Raw genomic sequence first — 23,006 nt, 5'->3', positions numbered from 1 at the left:
GAAGAATCACTGCCCTGCTCCTGCTGGCCACACCACTCCTGATCCATAAGTGTCCCAGGGCTTGGATGAGGATGTGAGACAAAATGTTGCTGGTTGTCAGCCATGAAGGGTCCTGATTTTCATATCTATTCAGAATGTATTAGAAGGTGCTGAGGGGCAATATGAATTGGACATTACTGACAAACACAAAAAGAAAACCTAAGAGGAGAAAACAGTTCTTTCTTTGTTATCAGTACAGTATATTCACTTGGAATAAACTTCTGAAATCTAATTAGCCACAGAAGAATTGATAAATTATTCCAAGGGCTTTTCTTATCTGGGTGTTTTGAACAAATGTTTATTACCCTTTTTCACTGAATTTCTCAACTGAATAGGTCAAGAAAGAGGAGGCATCTGGTGTAGTAAAATTCATCAGGAATCTCCAAGTGGCTGAGGATCCATCCTCATCAGAGCAGGAATGATCAGAAATGGGCACAGCTTTGTGGCTGCCCCAGCTTTGGGATGGGCCCTGGGCCTGGAGCAGGAGCAGCTCTGGAGGGCCCCAAGGCCAGGGCTGTTGTGCTGGCCTGGGCAGATGGGATGGCAGGAGGGGCTGCAGAGCTCTCAGGAGCTCAGGGAGAGGGGAGCAGGGCACACAGGGAGCCTCCTTTTGCCTTGGCCAAGCACCTTCCCCATGGCTGGGGCTGAGTCCTCTCTGAGCTGCAGCTGCTGCTGTGCCCTTGGCAGGGGCTGAGGCCGTGGGGCCACTGCCCAGAGCCCCCTGGCCTGAGCAGAGCTGTGGGGCCAGAGCCGGCTGGGCTGTGCTGGGGAGAGGCCCTTGGTGCTGCACAGAGCTCAGGGCAGCTGGCACAGCTTGCAGGGAGCTGGGCTGGCCTGAGAGAGCCTGCCAGAGAAAGCAGCAGTGTCCATGTCAGCCTGGCTGAGCGGGCAGGGGCACGACTCAGCCCAGGCCTTGTGGGGCAGGGCCAGCGCCTGGGGAAGGCATTGCAAACAGGCAAGTGGCCCAGAGAGGAGGCTGCTCTGTGCCCTTGGTGGCATGCACAGAGCAGGGAGGGGGCCCAGGACATTTGTCACCGCCAGCCTCTGTCCCCAGCCCTTGCCAGCCCTGGCTGCTGAGCCCAGGTTTGCCCTGGGCTGAGTTTGGCTGTGGCCCAGCTCCATCCTCCTGCGGGGCTCAGGGCCTGTTCCTGGCCATGGCCAGCCCTGCCCGGCCTCTGTGCTGGCCCAGAGCCCGGCAGAGCCCGGGGCAGGGCTGTCAGTGCAGGCCCACAGGTGCCACGGGCTGGGCAGGAGCTGGCAGAGGCTGCCCAGCAGGGAGGCCATGGGGCACAGAGCCCCAGGGCTGCTGTGGCACCATGGCTGCACCTCCAGCTCCAGAGGAGATGTGAGACATGGGAGCAGAGACAAATAATTCCTGCTGGATTCTTTAGTGTGTTTGCTTATACAGGTGATGTCTATCCACACGTCGAGGAGGTGTTTTGTGTCAGGTAACACTGGCAGAGTGATAAGAATAATATTATTCAGCTGAAAAATTGTTCATGCATAATACACAATGAGGAAAATAAAGACACATATAATCAGAAGAGCACCTGAGTTTTGCAGATGATGAGAGACTCATTGATGTTCCAGCAGACAAACCTGTTTAAATACTTTCTCCAGGGCTTCCTTGAGATGAGAGGTGACCACCAGAGGCCATGGGAAGCCAGAGGTCTATGTCCTGGCAGCCTTTGACTGGGAGTAAGCCTTGCATGTAGGGAATTTTTCTGCGGGAGTATCAATTTTGGAAGTGGCACCTGGAAAGAGGGATGGTTCTTTTCCACTGGAAGGAAAGCATAAAGCCCCAGTGGTCCAGGGACTGATGAGAGGCCGACCTCAACATTCCAAGGTTAGCTGGATCTTTCAGGTGGCCCCTGGGAGGCCAAACCAGCCATATCTGTTTCATCTCGCCTTGGTTCATTGAGGCCCCACAGTGTCACAATGGTCTCCAAAGGAAGGAAACCACAGAGCCCCAGTGTTTCAGGGGCAGATGAGCAGCAGGCACCAGATGCCAAGGCCTGGCAGACCTGTCTGTCCTGGCAGGTTTGTCTGGGAGCAGCCCTTGGATATAAAGAATTTTGAATGTGGAATCCTAATTTCAGTCATTTGTGCCTGGAGGAGAAGGCCAGTTCTTTTCCACAGAAAGGAAAGCTCATAGCCCCTGTGTTTGGAAGGCAGGGGAGAGCCAGCCCTCAGGAGGCCAAGGCCAGTTAGACCTGTCTGTAATGGCAGCTTTTGTGTAGGAGCAATCTTTGGATCTAGGACTTTTGGAGGTGGAATCCCAATTTCGGCCATGGGCACTCGGAGAAAGGAAGGATGATTCTTCTCCACTGGAAGGGAAGTATAGGGCCCTGGTGTTTCAGAGGCAGATGAGCAGTAGCCACCAGAGGCAGCCAGACCCATCTGTCCTGGTATCTTTTGTCTTAGAACAATCCTTGATTACATAGAATTTTGGAGGCAGAATCCCAATTTCAGCCATGAGCACATGGAGAAGGATGTTTCTTTTCTGTAGGAAGGAAAGCAAGGAGCCCCAGTGTCTCAGGGCAGAATAGAGGCAACCACCAGAGGCCAAGGGCAGCCAGGCCTGTCTGTCCTGGAAGCTTTTGTTTGGGAGAAACCCTTGCGCATAAGGAATTTTGGAGGGGAAATACCAATTTTGGCCTTGGGTGTCTGTTCAGGAGAGACAGTTCTTTTCCATAGGAAGGAAAGCACTGAGCCCCAGGGTTTGAAGGCAGGTGAGAGCTGGCTCTCAGGAATACAGGGACAGCCACACTTGCTGGTAAAGACTGCTTTTGTCTGAGAGCAATCCCTGGATATTGGAAATTTGGGAGAGGGAATCCCATTTTGACCTTGGATGCTTGAGTGAGAAGGACAGTTCTTTTCCATCTCAAGGAAAGCCCAAAGCCCCAGTGTTTCAGGGACACATGAGAAGAGACCCTTGACCTGCCAAGGGCACTGAACCAGTCAGGCCAAGCTAACAAGATCTGTTACCTGTTCCCTTGGATCCATGGGACCCTGCAGTGTCACAATGGTCCCTTTCTTCCATGACCCCTTGCAGTATCAAAATGGTTTCCTTGGTTCCATGGGACTGCACATTGACACAATAGCTCCTTGGTTCCATGAGGCCACAGAGTGTCACAATGGTCTCTGTGATTCCATACAGTCCTGCAGTGTCACAAGTGTCCCTTGGTTCTATTGGGCTCCTCAGGATCACAATGGCCCTGTGGCTGCACAAGGCACAGCTGTGTCACACTGGCCCCTGGCTTCCATGGGGCCCCACAGTGTGACAACTGTCCCCTGCTTCCATGGGGTCTTGTAGTGTCACAATGGTCTCCTTGCTTCCACAAGGTCCTGCAGAGCCCCTTCATTCAAAAAGGCCTTGAAGTGTCACAGTGGTCTCCAGTATTCCATGAAGCCCCACGATGTCACATCCAACCTTTGGTTCCTGCACTGTCACATGAACCCTTAGTTCCATGGGCCCTGCAGTGTCACAATGGTCTCCTTGGTTCTGTGGGGCCACAAAGTGTCACAATGGCCCCTTTGTTGAATGAGGCCTGTTGTGTCACAGTAGTCTCCATGACTCCATAAGGCTCTGTAATGTCACAACAGACCATTGGTTCCATGAGACCCCACATGTCACAGTGGACACTTGGTCCCACTGAGTCCTACAGTGTCTCTTGGGCCCCCTTCATTTCACAAGGTCCCGAAGTGCCACAATGGTCCTCAGGCTAGAGGAGGCTTCACAGTGTCATCATGGTCTCCATGAGGCCCAACTGCTTCAAAATGGCCTCCATGGTTCCATGGACCCTTTAGTGTAGTAGTGGTCTCCTTGATTTCATGGTGTCAGAATGTCCCCATGGTCTCATGGAGCCCCACAGTGTCACTGTGGTCCCCTTGATTCCATGAGGCCCTGCCGTGCTACAATGACACCTTGGTTATACAAGGCCCTGCAGTGTCACAATGGCCCCTTGGATCCAGTGGGTCCCAAAGAGTCACAATAGTCTCCATTGTTCCATGAGGCCCTGCAATGCCACAATGGACCTCTGGTTCTATAAAGCCCCACCGTGTCTCAAATGGCCCCTTGGTTCCATGAGGCTTGGCACTCTCAGAATGGCCCCTTTTCTTCATGGAGCACCACAGTATCAGAATGGTCTCCATGCTTCCACAGGGCCCCCAGTGTAACAACAGACCCTTTGTTCCATGAGGCTCCACAGTGTCACCATGGACTCCTTGGTTCTGTCAGGCCCTGCTGTGTCACAATGGCCCCTTATCTCCATGAGTCCTTTCTCTGTCACAATGACCTTTTGGTTTTAGGAGTTTCCATGGTGTCACAATGGTCTCCTTGGATCTGCAGTATCACAATGGACCATCAGTTCCATGTGGCCCTGCAGTTTCATAATGGACTTAGGTTCCATGCAGCCCCACAATGTCATAATGTTCCTTAGTTCCGTGGCATTGTGTTGTGCCACAGTGGACACTTTGTACCATGAGATTCCAGAGTGTCACAATTGACTCCTTGGGTCTGTGAGGCCATGCTGTGACCAAATCCAAAAATACCTGAATAAGACTCCTTAACACTAATTTGATGATAAAGAGGGCATAATTTATTGAGGCCTGAGGTCCAGGAGCAGATAACACCTAACCTGACCTGGACAAATGACTGAAAATGCATGTTGCTCATATGCAGTTGTTATGTATGTATTACAATTTACCCATTTCCATGAAACCTACCCCATGTTCCCAGATTCAGTCCTTGCTTTTTCTGTCACTGCACCCTTGAGACAGATGTCATCTTCTTCTCTTCCAACCATCCTTGAAAGGAAAGCAGCCCCTCAGTACCTTGTTTATCTGCTACATTGCGCAGGCAGAGTAAAACTTGAATTAAACCCTTTTGGTATCAAGGCCAAGGCTTTGTGTGTCCAGGCAGAGGCAGGCAGGAGGCAGAGCTGTCAGCAAAGGAAGGGGCCAGCGAGGTGGGGCAGCCGGGGGATGACGACAGCCTGCAGGGACAGAGGCGCAGGGCATGGACACCGTAGGACAGCCTGGGCTGCAGAGGGCACAGGGATGGGCAGCAGCTGAAAGGCCCTGACACAGCCAACTCCTGCAGCACTTGGGCCATGCAGGCTGGCCCTGGGCCTGAGGCCAGCAGGGGACAAGTGAGCCTTGCTGTGCTGGGGCCTCATTGCCTCCTTGTCCCTGCTCAGCAGCCTGGCAGGGGCCGCCCCATGGTGCTGCCCTTGGCATTGCACATGCCCAGAGCCCAGTGGGCCGGGAAGAGCCCTGAGCAATGAGGGAGGGACAGGATCTGCCTTGCCAGGGGCTGGGGCTCAGCCCTTGGCCCTTTGCATTCCTGAAACACATCCAGGTGTGCTCAGCATCAGAGACACCTTTCCCTTGTTTATCCCCACCTGTCATCAGTGCCTCCAGTGTTCTGCTCTAACTGGAACCCAAGCGTTGAAATTCAAAATGCAAGGAATTCTCAGAACATTGGGTTTGTAAGGTAAAGTTTAGAATTAAGCACAGTTAAGTAGAGATAGGTTTAAATTTAGAATTTAAGATATAGAAAAAATAAAGACAGTTACAAAGGTAACAACAAGTTTTAGAGTGTAGCAATGTACGTTTCTGTGTTATAATTGGCTAAGAAATTTTACACTGTAGTATGTCTCAATAAGACAAAATATTTTAGTATTGAATTAGAAGCATAAATATTTCTTTTGACATTGTTTTACTTCTTAATATATCCTGAAAAGCCATTGTAAACATAAGTCCTGTGACTTCTAAGCCATGCTGTGAACATCTGTGAAACTACCTTACCCTTTCTACCTTTATAGAAAATAAAAAAAATAAGCTACACTTTCTAAAGCAACTCAGAAGTCCCATCTCTCTGCTTCATTCAGAAAAAGAAAAATCCCCACCAAAATTGTAACCTGAAAACAATAAGCCCACACTTAAAAAATATGTCATAAAAACGATAAACCCACACCTGGGGACACTTTTTCAAGCATGTTCCTCAGTGGGACCCATTAGAACTTCAGGAAACTTTGGATTTGGAATCTGACTTTGAATTCTGGAGATGTTTCTTTTCCTCCTTAACCTGTTTTTTCCTACCTGATGTCATTTTCATCAATTTCTGTTCTAATTCAACCCATGGGAAACTTTCTCCTTCATGTTTATCAGTGGGACTCACTAAAAGTAGCAGAAACTTTGGAGTTTGAATCTGACTTTGAATTCTTGAAAGGTTTCGTCGGCTCCCTCTCAGGGACTGATATTCAGGGACTCAGCCCCAACCCCGAGAGGGTCATTAAAGTCCTTGTGCTGTGTCTGTGCTGCTGAGCTGGGCCGGGCTCCTGGCAAAGGCAGCACTGCAGAGAATGAGCCAATATTTCCAAAATCTTATTTGGAGCTTCTTGGCAGCACCAAATGAACCACGGGGCTCATTGGGATCAAGCAAGTCCTGACAAACCATGGCTCTGCCTTGATTTCCCTCTGGTCCAGTGCAGTTCATAACAATGGCTTTCAGCTCCAGTTATGGAGGAATATTTCAAAGAGCTTCTTAGAAGTACATATTTCTATTTTAAAGGGTGTATTTTATTTCTCTTCTCTTTATAGATGAGATGATTACAGCATTCTGTGGTTGATATTGATCCAGGGTCTCTCCTCAGGAGGTCTGGCCTGCTCACAGAAGCTGTGCCTTGAGGTCTGACCCAGTGTGGACAACCTTGCTCCACATGCCCAAGCCCATCCTGTCTGTCCTCACTCACCTGGCACCTGCTTTGCTTGGAGAACTGGCTGCACTCAGGCAAACAGGGGTTTTCTTCCTTTTCTTTTTTTGAAGCAATCTAAAACTCCTGAATTTCCACATTACAGACACCTTCCCTTAGCGTGTGCCAGCCCTAGGTGCCACCATGGAGGTTCTCCTTCCCCAAGGCAGAACCATACAAGGAATGTTTTAAACCTCTGGACTCCCTCGTTCCACAAGGCCTTGCTGTTGTCATCATAAACACTTGGTTCCATGAGGTTCTGCACTGTCACAATGGAGATTTGGGTCCATGGGGTCCCACGGTGTCACAATGCTCTTTTAGGTTCCAGGAGGCCTTGCTGTGTCACAATGGACTTTTGGTTCCATGAGGTTCTGTACTCAACAATGGTCTCTGTAGTTCTAAAGTGTCACCACAGACCTGTGGACACATTGTTAGAAAGCTAGAAAAATTACATCCTGAAAAATATTTCAGGCTGGAGCTTTTCAGCTTCATTCCCAGGCTGATAAGCTGGTTCTAGCTTCAGCTGAGGAGAATCTCTCCTAGGATGATGATCTGGTCAAAACAACATGAAATCTGGTGAAAAACAGAATGGAATTCACAATAAAGATTAGATCTGGTGTTTTTCTGTGAGACACATTCTAAGGTATGGTCTCACAGATGTTTTTCCCAATTATCCAATGAGTTACTGTCTTATCTTAACTCTCTGTAACATGCTTTAAATATGGGCTGTCTGTTCAATAAAGTTGGCCTTTTTCCCCTAAAGAGGTCCACGTGTGTTGCTGTTCTTACTCTCTTTTTCTCTCTCTCTAGTGCAGCACCACACAGGCCCTTGGTTCCATGAGGTTCATTGGTGTCACCATGGTCTCCTTGGTTCCAGGAGCCATCACAATGTCACAACAGACCCTTGGTTCCAAGAGGATCCTGCAGCAGGACTTCCCCTATGGCACAGCAGAGCTCATCTGTTCTGTCCATCAGCTGGGGCCGTCACTCAGGGCATCTTCCCCCTCTCAGGAATTGCTGAGATAACCCAGGCCGGACATCTGTCCTGTCTTGAGTTCTCTCTGGTGCCAGGGAGGTGGAATTCCCAGCTGACCATGAACATCTGGCCTTGAGAGCAGCTGAAGGGAGATGAGCCTTGAATTTCTGAGTGACACACACTTCACTTTACAAACTGTAAAAGTCACACAAAACTTTCACCAAGCAGAAATCTTCTGCATAGTCCTTGCAAATGGGTGGGTTTCCCTCCCAAGTCTGGATTCATCTTTATGGTTCCTTTTCTGGCAGCTGAGTGAAAGGGCTCCATGTGTACTCCCTCATCAGTTTGGTGGTAAGTTACATTGACTCCTGATCTCTGCTATTTCTTCACTAGCTGTAATATAGGAAACTTTATTGTGCACTGTGTTTGTATCTACCTGGACTCCTTTTATTTATCCTGTGCAGTAAGTAGTCCATTTAAAGTCTCTTGTCTGTTAATCTTGAATCCATTCAGTAAATAATTCATTTTATAATAGACCTAATCAGCTATTCTAAAGAACCTGGGAGCAACAGCAATTTGGGGTGCAGATTGTCTGAAACAGAGTTACTGCCAGAAACCTGAGCATAGGGCAGGACTTGTCTAAGCTTTCACTCCATTTCTAATATATTTAAAATAAAAAGAGAAAAGCACTTTTTTTCCGATTTATTATTTTCCTTTTTATACACTGATATCATCAATCTGCAGTTGATATTTATTCCCAAAACCTCCTAATGCAGTCTGAATAGAGATGAAAATCAAGACCCTTTATGGCTGACAATCAATCACACTCTGTCCCTACCCCCACCCCACCATTTCCCCCATCCAAGCCCTGGCACTCAGAGCAGCCTTGTGCAAATCTGAGCACCCTCCCCTGCACGCTGTGCCTGCAGCTTTCAGCTCCTTGGCACCAACTCCCACCTGCTTTCCTTGGAGAAGGAGCTGCCTGAGACACAGAGGGATGTTCATTTATTGTCAGCAAACAAAACCAAAGGCAGGCACAGCTCCATAAAAAACACAAGTCCAGGCCAAGGAGTGCTGGGCAATGGAGCCACATCCAGGGGTGTCCCCAGGGCTCAGGACTGGGGCCAGGGCAGTGAAATCTCTTTATTGCTGACCTGGACGAGGGCATGGAGGGCACCCTCAGTCAGTGTCCAGGTGAGCCCAAGCTGGGTGGGAGTGTGGCTGTGCTGCAGGGCAGGAAGCTCTGCAGAGGGATCTGGACAGGCTGGAGCCATGGGCCCAGGACAATTGGATGAGGTTCACCAAGGCCAAGGGCTGGGACTTGCCCTGGGCTCACAGCCACCCCAAATCCCTGCCTGTGCCCTGCCCCTGATCCCCACAGCCTGTCCTGTTTCCTTCATCCCTGATTGCCAGGGACTTTGTGTGACAAGGGAGCTCTGCTGTGGGTATGGAGGGAGGTGCAAGAGCCACCACTGCAGTGGGAACCACAACTCATCAGGTTTGTGTCCTTTGGGGGTCAGCAACTGGTGAGACTCAGAGGCACAGAAGGTTTCTCTTCGTGGCCAACATAAAAAAAGGACCCATGATAAAATTCAATAAACTGCAAAATTCTTTCCTCAGCTCTGTGCAATGTCAAAGCAGTATCTGATGTATCCACCATGCACAAGGTATTTCCATACAGGAACAGTTTTAGACACAGACATTAGAAAGGGTGATTCTGTGATAGATGTAGACACAATTAAGATGTTGACTAATGTGGAATGACCAGAAAACAACTGAAGGAGGAAATCTGGGAGCAATGGCACAGCCATAGGAGCTGGTCTAAGGAAGAAATGTCCTTAGACATGGCCATTTAAAGAGGAGAGGTGGAAACACCCAAATGAAGAGGGCCATGAAATAATAGACAGTGTAGTGGTAACACAGGTACAGGGGAAGATCAGTATTTCTTCTCCTGCCATCAGTACACATCCAGGAAATTTCTATTCTCTTCTGGTGGGAAATTTTTGACATTTTCTGAAGTACTCAAATGCCCCAGCTAATGAGATGTGCTCGTGCACCTTGAAAGCTGCAGGTCCCCTACAGCCCCAGAGGGCTCCTGTCCCATAAACATCTGCTCCAGCCCATTCCAAAATCGGAAACAGCATCGTCCCAAGATCATCCAGGAGCTGAGGTTGGAAGTAACTTTAGAAAGTCTGCAGTTTGTGTTCTTTGGGGATCAGGAACTGGTGAGACTCAGAGGCACAGAAGGCTTCTCTTCATGGCCAACATAAAGAATTGTAAACACCATACAATTTTAAAAACATCAGAAGTCCTCCCTCAGCAATGTGAGATGACTCAGCAGCATCTGACATGCCCATAATCCACAAGGGGTATCCATACATCAACATTTTTGGATAAAGACAAAGGTAATTGTAAAAGACATAAACACAAGATATTGACTATCGAGTTATTTGAAGTTATGAAAGACTGGGGAACTCCCTGAAGTTCAAAGTGTGAAGACACTCAATTGAGAGGCTTTGGAATGCCCAGAGTGCAGCTAGAGGATGAAATCTGGGAGCAATGGGGAGGACATAGATCCAGCTGCTCTAGTTAAGAGATGTCCTTAGACATGGCCATTTAAACAGGACAGGTGGAAACTCCTGAATGAAGAAGGACATGAAATAATAGAAAGAATATTGGTGACGCAAATAGAGGGAAAGATCAATATTTCTTCTCCTGCCATTGTACAATTCCAGGAAATTCCTGCTCTCTCCTGGCAGGAAAACTTTGACATTTCTTAAAGTACTCAAATGCCCCAGCTAATGAGATGTGCTCGTGCACCTTCCAAGCTGCAGGTCCCCTACAGCCCCAGAGGGCTCCTGTCCCATAAACATCTGCTCCAGCCCATTCCAAAATCAGGAGCAGCATCGTCCCAGGATCATCCAGGAGCTGAGGTTGGAAGGGACCTCAGGGAGTCTGCAGCCCAACCTGTCAGAAACTGGGTCAGACCAAGTGGTTCAAGGCTTGATTTGGTGTGGATTGGAAAATCCCAAAGGCCAGGGATGGGGCAGCATCTCAGAACCTGTCTGAGCCCAAGGGAACAAAGGTTTTCCACAGGTCTTGTCTGATCTGCCCTCATTCTCCTTCCACCCATTGACTGTTGTCCCCTCCAGCCCCCCCCGTGCAGAGCCTGGCTCTGTGTTCTCCATCAGCTCCTGGGTGGCACTGCCAGGCTGGCATGAGGAGCCCCTCAGCCTTCCCTGCTCCAGGCTGGACAAGCCCAGCTCCCTCAGCCTCTCCTCACAGCCAAAGGGCTCCAGCCCCACCTTGGAGGCCCTTCCCTCACCCTGCTCCAGCTACCAGACATCTTTCTTGCCCTGGGGAACCCAAACCAGGCCCCAGTGACCTGGATAATCCACGGCCTTGATGTCCTGGTCACACAGCCCTGGCCCCTTGTCCCCGTGTCAGGCTCTGGGGTTGATTTGTGGAACATCCTTGGGGGGGGCTGTGGCTCCAGGTGGACCAGGGGGATCCCGGGGGACAGGGGACCCTGCTGGGCATGAACAGCATTGGACTTGTCTGGGGAAACTGTGAGGGGGGGCTGGGGCAGAGTGACCAACCCAGTGACCTCACACAGCCCTGCTGGGATGTCACACAGCCCCTCCTGTGATGTCACAGCCTGCTCTGTGATGTCAGACCTCTGCCCTGTGATGTCACAGTCAGCTCTGTGATGTCACAGAGACAGCCTGTAATGCTCAATGACCTCACATACCCCACTCTGTGATGTCACAGCCCACTCCGTGACCTCATGTTACCAGATGATAAATTGCCCACCCTAGGTGAGCTAACACAATGTTTGTTCTCCAAAACCACTGGCCTCTGGAACCTGCACAATGCCCGTTGTGTGAGAAGGGGAACTGGGAGTTCCCCAGCCTCAGTGTCCTGCCAACTCAGCCAGGCCAACTGGAACATTGGGGTTAATGACCACCAGGGACCACCAGAGAGACCCCCAGGACAGAAGAACCCATGGGTAAAGGGGAGGGGAAATATGTTAATGACTGTGGGCAAATGATTATCATATGTGTGTTCAGTCCAGGACAGTCAATGAATATGTATGCAAAATACAAAATATAAACAGAAACTTTCCTGTACTCAGCATGCACGGCTTTGGGAGGAGCTGTCCCCCTGTGTATCCAGCCAAATAAAGAATGCTGCTTTTTAATGCTATATTGGTGTTCAGGAGTTTTTAATTTTACTGAATTTTTGGTAACACTCGCACTGCCCAGGGAAGCTCTGTCTCCAGCTGTTCACAGAGAAGGGCTGGTGAGAGATGTGGTGGTCAGAGGCTGTTTGGGGTACAATGACAAGGAAATTATTGAGTTTTTAAATACTCTGTGAAAGAAGGAGGGGCATCAACAAAATTTCTACACTGGCCTTACAGAAAGCAGAATTCAGCCTATTCAGGATATGGATGTGGGGATAACTGACTTTTTTAAGGGAAACGGTCCTTAAAAACAAAGCACTACAAGAAGGATGGAGACACTTCAAGAAAGAAATCATGAATGAGCAGGAGGAGCCTGTCCCATTGTGCCAGAAGTGAGCTAGTGAGGAAAATGACTGGCCTGGCTGGGTATGGAGCTTTTTCCAGGCACTTGGGGAAAAAAGGGGGTGCATCACCTTTGGACAGAGGTGCAGGAAACTCAGGAAGTGTTTAACAATGTCCTAGGGTGATGTTATGGTGTTTGTATCTCCAATCGTGTGTCCTGATTATGTTTGGTATTATGTCCTGTGCTTCCAGGACTGACTCTGAGAGTGAAGCTTTGTTTTGTCTTGTTATCAGCCGGCTCACCTCCCCCATAGACTATGTTTAGGAGAGGTTTTAGCTCGGCTTGCTTGCTTGCCTGCTTGCTTGCCTGCTTGCTCGCTTCTGCCTCTTTTTCTTTCCTTCGCTTTGCCCTTGCTTTTTTCTTATTAGTTAGTTCAGCTAGGCAGTCCAACCTTTTCCCTGGACTGTTTTCTCTTCCACCCCGTCCCCTCCCTCTCCTGGATACCATCTGAACCTGTTCCGGACGGGGACCTGGGAAACCCCAAGAAACACCGGGAGTCTGCATTCTGTCACCTGCAGCAGCCATTCCCCAGCGCCAGAGACTGATAACTGAGCAACCACTCGCCAGAGAGACTGAGTTTGTCATCCCTTCAGAACGGTGAAAGAGTTTTTTTGTCAGCTGGTGTTGTCTTTTTTCCCTGTGCTGGGGAGTGTCTTGCTTGTTAAATAAACAGGTTTTTTCTCCCACTCTTCTCCGAGGAAATTCTTCCCGAACCCGGTGGGGTGGGGGGGAGGAGTCGTGGGGTTTGCTGTCTGGGGGCTCCTTCTGGAGGTTTTCCCCCAAATTTGCCCAAAACCAGGACAAATAAATTGGCGCCCAACTCGAGGCTCGAGAAAGTGGGAAAAAACCCTGTTCTAATAATAATAATTTGGTTCAAATTCTTTTGTGTTGGTATAGAGCAGTTATTGGCTATGTTGTTGGAATTCATGTCTTTTGGGGTGGAGGCCTGCATGGGTTTTTGGTCCCTGGGGTTTTTTGAAGTCTTAATACCTCTGTGGTCCCTGGGTTTATTTGCTTATCCAGAAATAGCTCCGGTATTGTCCCTAATGCGTAGTTTCTTAGCAGAGGGGCATTGACCAAAATATCCATCGGGCTGGGCTTGGTTTTAATGGCCTGCAGGAGATTTATAAAGGTGCTGGAATCTGTTCCAGGAATGTATGGTTCTTGGTTGTGGTTGTGCACTCAGTTTGTTAGAGGAGAAGCAGGGGATGAGGCTTTTCAGCCTTTGTTCTCCTTCTTCTCCTCTGAATTTGTTACATCCTTATTAGAGAATGTTCAGTTCCCCCTGAGTGTTAAAGAGACCATCTTTCTGGTGTTTAATATAGTAAGCTTTCTCTATACAGTCTGCAGTTTCTCTAGAATGAGAGCTGAGATTTCTAGAGGGGCTGAGACCCCTGACCCCAGAGTAGAGCCAGGCGTGAGGAATCCTGAATGGTGTGGGAAATGGGAGGATATGGGCCAAATCTTAAAGGAATTTTCTGACCCTACATCCTGGGATTTTCCATGTGAACAAATTCAGAACCCAGCTGAGGTGGCAAAGTACCTGAAAGAGAAGTGCCATGGTAATTCTAAGGAGAAGAAGATCATTGCAGTGAGCTGGGCCCTGGCATATGCTTACCGTACCCTGCTAGATACTGTAGGGCAGCAGACAGAGGAAGGGGGACAGGCAGATAAATCAGCCACTATCCCAGTCACTCAGGCTGCAGCCAACACCCCAGGCTCGAGGCCAACAACTACACCAGACAGTGAGCCTAAGCCAGCAGCTAAACCTGTCAGTAAGCCTCAACCAATGGCTGTTGCTACCAGCACAAGAAGTGGAAAGTGCACAGACAAGACTGATCGACCAGTGGATGACGATGATGATGATGATGCAGGAGAAGGACCCTCGACGCCTCCTGACATACAACCAGGAGTCAAAGCAACTGGTAAAAGATCAGAGGCCAATATTGAGTCTTTTTCCCTAAAGGACCTCCGTGGCCTAAGAAAGGATTACACCCGACGACCTGATGAGTCTATAATTAGTTGGTTGGTCCGTCTTTGGGATGCTGCAGGCGAGGCTACAATTCTGGATGGCACTGAAGCCAGGCATTTGGGATCCCTGTCACATGATCCTGTCATCCACCAAGGAACGATGAGAGGGCCTAACCCTCACAGCCTCTGGGCACGGGTCCTGGACAGTGTAGCACAAAGATACCTGTGTGCAGACGATCTTTATATGCAGCAGACCCAGTGGAAGATGATAGAACAAGGGATCCAACGCCTGAGAGAAATGGCAGTGGCAGAGATTATCTTCTCAGATGACATAACAACTAGGAATCCGGACTTGGTACCATGTACATCTGTGATGTGGCGAAACTTGGGCCCCATGAATACGCTTCTGCTTTAGCAATAATGAAGCGGGACGAGAGGGATGAGACCGTGCTTGATATGGCAAAGAAGCTCCGAGCATATGCAGATGCTGTGCATGGCCCAACACATGCCAGAATTGCAGCTGTGAAAACACGTCTGCAAAAATTAGAAGACAAGATAGAGGAGAATCATAAAAGACTCAGGGAGGAGATTAAAGAGGACCTTCTCCAAATCTCAGCAGTACAAATTAGAGGCCCTGGTATCCAATGCAGACGTTCCCCTGATGGGGAGAGGAGGTACACCCCACGAGCTGAGCTGTGGTTCTTCCTACGTGATTGCGGAGAAAACATGAGGAGATGGGATGGAAAATCTACTGCTGCTCTGGCACAACGGGTGCGTGAATTGAAGGAAGGCAAGACTCAAAGAGGAAGTTCCACCAAAAGGAGAGCAGCTCCAGTTGCCCGTAGCCAAGCTGCCAAGTATGATGATGATGATATGTCTGATCCCCTTGAAGGAACCTCTAAGACATATGCCCAAGGAAAGAAGGATAAACAGGCTTAGAGGGGCCCTGCCTCTAGCCAGGGAGAGGCGAGGGAAAATCGTGTCTTCTGGACTGTGTGGATTCGTTGGCCTGGCACATCGGAACCACAAAAGTATAAAGCTTTGGTTGATACTGGTGCCCAATGCACATTAGTCCCATCAAGATATGTGGGGGCAGAATCTGTTTCTATTGCTGGTGTGACAGGTGGATCACAGGACTTTACCTTGGTGGAAGCTGATGTGAGCTTGACTGGACATGAATGGAAAAAACATCCTATTGTGACTGGCCCAGAGGCCCCATGCATTTTGGGCATAGATTACCTCCGAAGGGAGTATTTTAAAGATCCAAAAGGATTCAGGTGGGCATTTGGGATAGCAGCTGTGGTGACAGAGGGCATCCAGCAATTGAACACCTTGTCTGGACTGTCTGAGAATCCAAGTACTGTAGGACTTCTGAAAGGAGAAGAGCAAAAGGTACCAATTGCCACTTCCATAGTGCATCGCCGACAACACAGAACAACTCGAGATGCTGTGGTTCCCATCCATAAAATGATCTGTGAGCTGGAGAGCCAAGGGGTGGTCAGCAAAACCCACTCACCCTTCAACAGCCCCATCTGGCCTGTGCATAAATCTGAAGGAGAATGGAGATTGACCGTAGACTATCGTGCATTGAATGAAGTGACTCCACCACTGAGCGCTGCCGTGCCGGACATGCTGGAACTGCAGTACGAGCTGGAGTCCAAGGCAGCAAAGTGGTACGCCACCATTGACATCGCCAATGCATTCTTCTCCATTCCTCTGGCAGCAGAGTGCAGGCCTCAGTTCGCTTTCACATGGAGGGGAGTGCAGTACACCTGGAATCGACTGCCCCAGGGGTGGAAGCACAGTCCTACTATCTGCCATGGACTGATCCAGACTACACTAGAAAAAGGTGAGGCTCCAGAACATTTACAATATATTGATGATATCATTGTGTGGGGGAACACAGCAGCAGAAGTGTTCAAGAAAGGAGAGAGAATCATCCAAATCCTCCTGGAAGCTGGCTTCGCCATCAAGAAGAGTAAAGTTAAGGGACCTGCTCGAGAGATCCAGTTCCTGGGAGTGAAGTGGCAAGATGGACGGCGTCAGATTCCTACTGATGTCATCAACAAAATCACAGCTATGTCCCCACCAACCAACAAGAAGGAGACACAAGCTTTCTTAGGCGCCATAGGTTTTTGGAGGATGCACATTCCTGAGTACAGTCAGATCGTGAGCCCTCTTTACCTGGTTACCCGCAAGAAGAACGATTTCCATTGGGGCCCTGAGCAGCAACAAGCTTTTGCCCAGATAAAGCAGGAAATTGCTCATGCAGTAGCCCTTGGCCCAGTCAGGACGGGACCAGATGTGAAGAACGTGCTCTACTCTGCAGCTGGGAACCATGGTCTGTCCTGGAGCCTGTGGCAGAAGGTGCCTGGTGAGACTCGAGGCCGACCATTAGGATTTTGGAGTCGGAGCTACAGAGGGTCTGAAGCTAACTACACCCCAACAGAGAAGGAGATCTTGGCCGCCTACGAAGGGGTCCAAGCAGCCTCAGAGGTGGTTGGCACAGAAGCACAACTCCTTCTGGCACCCCGACTACCGGTGCTGGGGTGGATGTTCAGAGGAAAGGTTCCCTCCACCCACCATGCCACCAGTGCTACATGGAGCAAGTGGATTGCCCTCATTACACAGCGCACCCGGATTGGAAAACTGAATCGCCCTGGGATTTTGGAAGTAATTACAAATTGGCCTGAAGGTGAAAGTTTTGGTGTCACAGATGAGGAACAAGAACCAGTGACACGGGCTGAAGAAGCTCCACCATATAACCAACTGCCAGCAGAGGAAACACGCTATGCTCTATTCACCGACGGTTCCTGTCGCATTGTGGGGATGAATCGGAGGTGGAAAGCAGCAGTATGGAGCCCCACACGACGGGTAGCAGAGGCCACTGAAGGAGAGGGTGGATCCAGTCAACTTGCTGAACTCAAAGCGGTTCAACTGGCCTTAGACATTGCAGGAAGAGAGAAGTGGCCAAAGCTTTACCTTTATACCGATTCATGGATGGTAGCCAATGCTCTGTGGGGATGGTTGGAGAGATGGAAAGAGGCTAACTGGCAGCGTAGAGGAAAACCAATTTGGGCTGCCGAAGAGTGGAAAGATATCGCTACCCGGTTAGAGAAATTACCTGTGAAGGTTCGCCATGTAGATACCCATGTTCCCAGAAGTAGGGCTAATGAAGAGAAGAAAAACAATCAGCAGGTAGATCAGGCTGCAAAGATAGGGGTGTCGAAGATAGACCTTGATTGGGAACACAAGGGAGAGTTGTTCCTGGCTCGATGGGCCCATGATGCCTCAGGTCATCAGGGCAGAGATGCCACATATAAGTGGGCACGAGACCGAGGGGTGGATCTAACCATGGACAGTATTTCTCAAGTTATCCATGACTGTGAGACATGCGCTGCCATCAAGCAAGCCAAGCGGGTGAAGCCCCTCTGGTATGGGGGGCGGTGGTCCAAGTACAAGTATGGAGAGGCCTGGCAGATTGATTACATCACACTGCCCCAGACACGCCAAGGCAAGCGCTATGTACTGACCACCATGGTGGAAGCCACCACTGGATGGTTGGAAACCTACCCTGTGTCTCACGCTACAGCCCGTAACACCATCCTGGGCCTGGAAAAGCAGGTCCTTTGGAGGCATGGTACCCCTGAGAGGATTGAGTCAGACAATGGGACTCATTTCAAGAATAGCCTTATCAACACTTGGGCTAGGGAACATGGTATTGAGTGGGTGTACCATATCCCCTACCATGCACCAGCTGCAGGGAAAGTGGAAAGGTACAATGGACTGTTAAAAACCACCTTAAGAGCATTGGGTGGGGGATCATTCAAAAACTGGGAGCAGCATTTAGCAAAGGCCACTTGGTTAGTTAACACCCGGGGTTCCACCAACCGAGCGGGCCCTGCCCAGTCTGAGTCCCTGAATATAGTAGATGGAGACAAAGTCCCAGTGGCACATATCAGAGGTTTGTTAGGGAAGGCAGTTTGGATCAATTCTGCCCCGAGTACAGACAAACCCATTCGTGGGATTGTCTTTGCTCAAGGACCAGGTTGTACATGGTGGGTAATGCAGAGAGATGGAACAACACGATGTGTGCCTCAGGGAGATCTGATGTGGGGTGAGGCAGCATGAGACAGAAGGAAATATGTAAGTGTCAAAGGTCTGAGCAAGTGAGATAGAAGGAAATGTGTAAGTGTCGAAGGTTTGAGCAAGTGAGATGGAAGAAAATGTGTCCGAGTAAGTGAAAGATGGAAATTTCTACTTGCTGAAGTTTTTACATGCTGTTTAGTATGTTCACGATATGGAGATAAGGGGTGGAATGTCCTAGGGTGATGTTATGGTGTTTTTATCTCCAATCGTGTGTCCTGATTATGTTTGGTATTATGTCCTGTGCTTCCAGGACTGACTCTGAGAGTGAAGCTTTGTTTTGTCTTGTTATCAGCCGGCTCACCTCCCCCATGGTCTATGTTTAGGAGAGGTTTTAGCTCAGCTTGCTTGCTTGCTTGCTTGCCTGCTTGCTTGCCTGCTTGCTCGCTTCTGCCTCTTTTTCTTTCCTTCGCTTTGCCCTTGCTTTTTTCTTATTAGTTAGTTCAGCTAGGCAGTCCAACCTTTTCCCTGGACTGTTTTCTCTTCCACCCCGTCCCCTCCCTCTCCTGGATACCATCTGAACCTGTTCCGGACGGGGACCTGGGAAACCCCAAGAAACACCGGGAGTCTGCATTCTGTCACCTGCAGCAGCCATTCCCCAGCGCCAGAGACTGATAACTGAGCAACCACTCGCCAGAGAGACTGAGTTTGTCATCCCTTCAGAACGGTGAAAGAGTTTTTTTGTCAGCTGGTGTTGTCTTTTTTCCCTGTGCTGGGGAGTGTCTTGCTTGTTAAATAAACAGGTTTTTTCTCCCACTCTTCTCCGAGGAAATTCTTCCCGAACCCGGTGGGGTGGGGGGGAGGAGTCGTGGGGTTTGCTGTCTGGGGGCTCCTTCTGGAGGTTTTCCCCCAAATTTGCCCAAAACTAGGACAGTTAGGTCATGCAGAAAGAAAATGAGAGAAGTGAAAACTTAATTAGGACTTAAACTGGCCACTTCTGTGAAAAATAACAGAAAATATTTATATAAATAAGTTATTAGCAAACCATGGGACAAGGAGAACCTCAGCTCTTTATTGGATGTTGTGGGGAATAGAGTAACTAAAGATGAGGAAAAGGTTGAGATACTTAACCCATTCATTGCCTCAGTTTTCGACAATAAGCCAGGTTGTCCCCAGGACAAGTGTTCTCCTGAGCTGGTAGATGGGGACACAGAGCAGAACAGACCCCCTGTAATCCAGGAGGAAGCAGCTGGGAACCTGCTGAGCCACTCAGATGCTCACAGGTGTCTCTGGGAACAGATGGGATCCATCCTAGGGGGATGAGGGAGCTGCTGGATGAGCTCCCCAAGCTGCTCTCCATCATTTCTCATCAGTGCTGGCTCAGCAGGGAGGTGCCAGAGGACTGGAGGTGCCAATGTGAGCCCATCCCCAAGAAGGGCTGGAAGGAGGATGTGGGGAACTGCAGGCCTGTCAGCCTGACCTGGGTGCCTGGTGAGGTGATGGAACAGATCACCTTGAGTGCCATCCCAGGGCACCTACAGGATGGCTGAGGGATCAGAGCCAGCCAGCGTGGATTTCAATATCTGCATTGATGATCTGGATGAGGGCATTGAGTGCACCATCAGCAAATGTGCAGATGGCACCAAGCTGGGTGTGAGTGTGGATGTGCTGGAGGGTAGGAGGGCTCTGCAGAGGGACCTGGACAGGCTGGATCCAGGGCCCAAATCCAATGAGGTGAGGTTTAACAAGACCAAGTGCCAGGTCCTGCTTTTGCCACAACAACCCCTGCAGTGCTCCAGGCTGGGGACAGAGTGGCTGGACAGCAGCCAGGCAGAAAGGGACCTGGGGGCACAGATGGACAGCAGGCTGGACATGAGCCAGCAGTGTGCCCAGGTGGCCAAGAAGGCCAATGGCTCCTGGCCTGGATCAGGAATGGTGTGGCCAGCAGGAGCAGGGCAGTGATTCTTCCCCTGTGCTCAGCACTGGTTTGGCAGCACCTCGAGTGCTGTGTCCAGTTCTGGGCCCCCAATTTAGGAAGGACATGGAGGGGCTGGAGCGTGTCCAGAGAAGGGCAACAAGGCTGGTGAGGGGTCTGGAACAGAAGTCTTCTGAGGAGTGACTGAGGGAGCTGGGGAAGAGGAGGAGAGCTGGAGAAGAGGAGGCTCAGGGGAGACTTCATCACTCTCTACAACTCCCTGAATGGTGGTTGTAATCAGTTGTGGGTTTCTCATTCTCGAGGCAGCAACTGTCACAACGAGAGGATACAGTCTTAAACTGCATCAGGGAAAATATAGGTTGGATATGAGGAAAATATTTTTTACAGAAAGGAAGATAAAGTACTGGAATAATCTGCATGGGGGTTTGGTGGAGTCACCATCCCTGGATGTGTTTAAAAAGCTTGGATATGGCACTCGGTGCCATGGTCTAGTTGAGGTGTTTTGGCATGGGATGGACTTGATGATCTTGAAGGTCTCTTCAAGATTCTGTGATTATGTGCATCCTCCAAGTCTTTCAGTTAAAATCTCTGTCCCTGTTCTTTTCCCTGGATCTCTGTTGCAGATGGAAGCTGCTGGTGCCATTCTCACCTTTAACTCCTCTTTTGAATGCAGACAGATGTTCCCAGGTGTGTTAAGCAGATGTTTCTCAGTGTTTATGCAAAACTTTTGTATCCTCATGGAACCAAGGAGACCTTTGTGACACAGTGAAACCTCATGGAACCAAAAAGCCATTGTGACACATTGGGGCACTATGGTACCAAGGAGACATTGAGATACTGTGGATCCAAGGACACCATGGTGACATTGTGGAAACTGATGGAACCATGGGCATTGTGACACAGCAGGGCCTCATGGAACCAAGGAGTGAATTGTGACTCTACCAAAGGGCCATTGTGACTCTGAGGAACTTCACAGAACCAAGAGTCTATTGTGACACAGAGTACTCATGAAACCATGGAGAGCATTTTGAAACCAAGGCCTGCTGGAACCAAAGGTCCATTGTGGCTCTTCAAGGCCATGTGGACCAAGGGGAGCACAGTGACACTGTGGGGTCCATGGAACCAAGGGGTCATGGTGACACTGTGGAGCTTTATTGAACCAAGAGTCCATGGTGACACTGCAGGGCAGTATGGAATCATGGAGAACATTGTGACACTACACGATGTCATGGAATCAAGGGGCCATTGTGACACTGTGGGGACTTGTGGGACCAAGGGGCAGTTGTGGTACCATGGAAATTGTGGCAACTGTGTCACCATGGAATCAAGGAGTCCATTGTGACACTACAGGATGCCATGGAACTAAGGATTCATGTCACAGTGTGGGACACATGGAACCGAGGGGCCATTGTGACACTGTGGGGCCTCATAGAATTACAGAGACCTTTGTGACACTGCAGGGCTTCATGGAATGAAGGGGCTGTTGTGACACTGTGTGCCCTCATGGAACCAAGGAGAGAATTGGGACACTGAGGAAGATGATGGAGTTGCTGCAAATGATACAACTTGAAATTTTTTAATGTAACTTCAGTCAGGATTTATGTTCACCTTTGCCCAGGGGGAGGGGAATTGAAGTTTCTATTTGAAAGACTTGGTTCACCAAGGTTGGGTGAGACCTGATGAGTTTAACATCTACAGATTGGGAGTAGCCAGACGATACAGAGGAGGTAAAGGAACATTAATGAACATCACCCCCAGTGTGCTTGGAGACACCTGGTGTGGAAAAAGATTGGTGAGAGAATCAAAGAATGAGGACATAATTCACATCAAAGACAAAGGGATCAACAGCCAACAGCCAATCAAATACTAAGAATTGTGTAATTTAAGATCAATGAACGTGAATTTCTTTGGGCTTTGTCTGTATAAATATGTGAAAAGAGTAAAGAACCATGTGTGATGGAATGATTTTCACTGCACAAGGCAGGCATTTGTGGGTGGAATGATTTCTATTGCACATGCTGGCTACAATATTATCCTGGCCAGAAGAAAGTAATGCCTAAATTCTCTACAAATGAGAAGATATTGTTGGAGAGTTTCTGCCTTTCATGCAGTTTCAGTGTCAGTCCTAGTGAGGTCCATCACCAACACAGGCTCCTCCTGGACTCCTTGGAGGAGAGAATTGGAGGCCATGATTGCACAAAGCTCTCAAGACTCCAAGGCAAAAGCAAAACCCGAAGTCATCTGAAAAACCTGCAGTCCCTGGGAGCATGAAGGAGCCCCCAGGGCCATTCCTGACCAAGGCTCCCCAGGGACTCGTCCCAGCAGATCCCTGAGGCCACTGGGATGTGGGGGGATACTGAGGGCAGGACAAGGGGTGACAGTGGCCAGCCTTGCTGGGGCTGTTCCAGGAGGCCCCAGTGGCTCAGGACAAGGTGTCTCCTCCCAGCCCTTGGTGGCACAGACCCTGCTGTGCCCCAGGACACCAAGACTTGGCTTCTCCTGGGCACTGCCAGCCCTGCCAGGGCCCTTGGCCATGTCCAGCACAGCTTGTCCTGCACTGTCCCACAGCTGCTGCTGTGTCCCTGCAGGCTGCACACTCCCATCTCACTGCCCCTGCCTCTGCCCTGCCATTGCCAGCCCTGCCCTGACCTCTG

This window comes from Sturnus vulgaris, unplaced genomic scaffold (assembly GCF_052056855.1).
Source record: "Sturnus vulgaris isolate bStuVul1 unplaced genomic scaffold, bStuVul1.hap1 Scaffold_153, whole genome shotgun sequence".
NCBI classification, from domain to species: Eukaryota; Metazoa; Chordata; class Aves; order Passeriformes; family Sturnidae; genus Sturnus; species Sturnus vulgaris.
The sequence above is the reverse complement of the archived record's forward strand: the minus strand, read 5'-3'. Positions refer to the sequence as shown.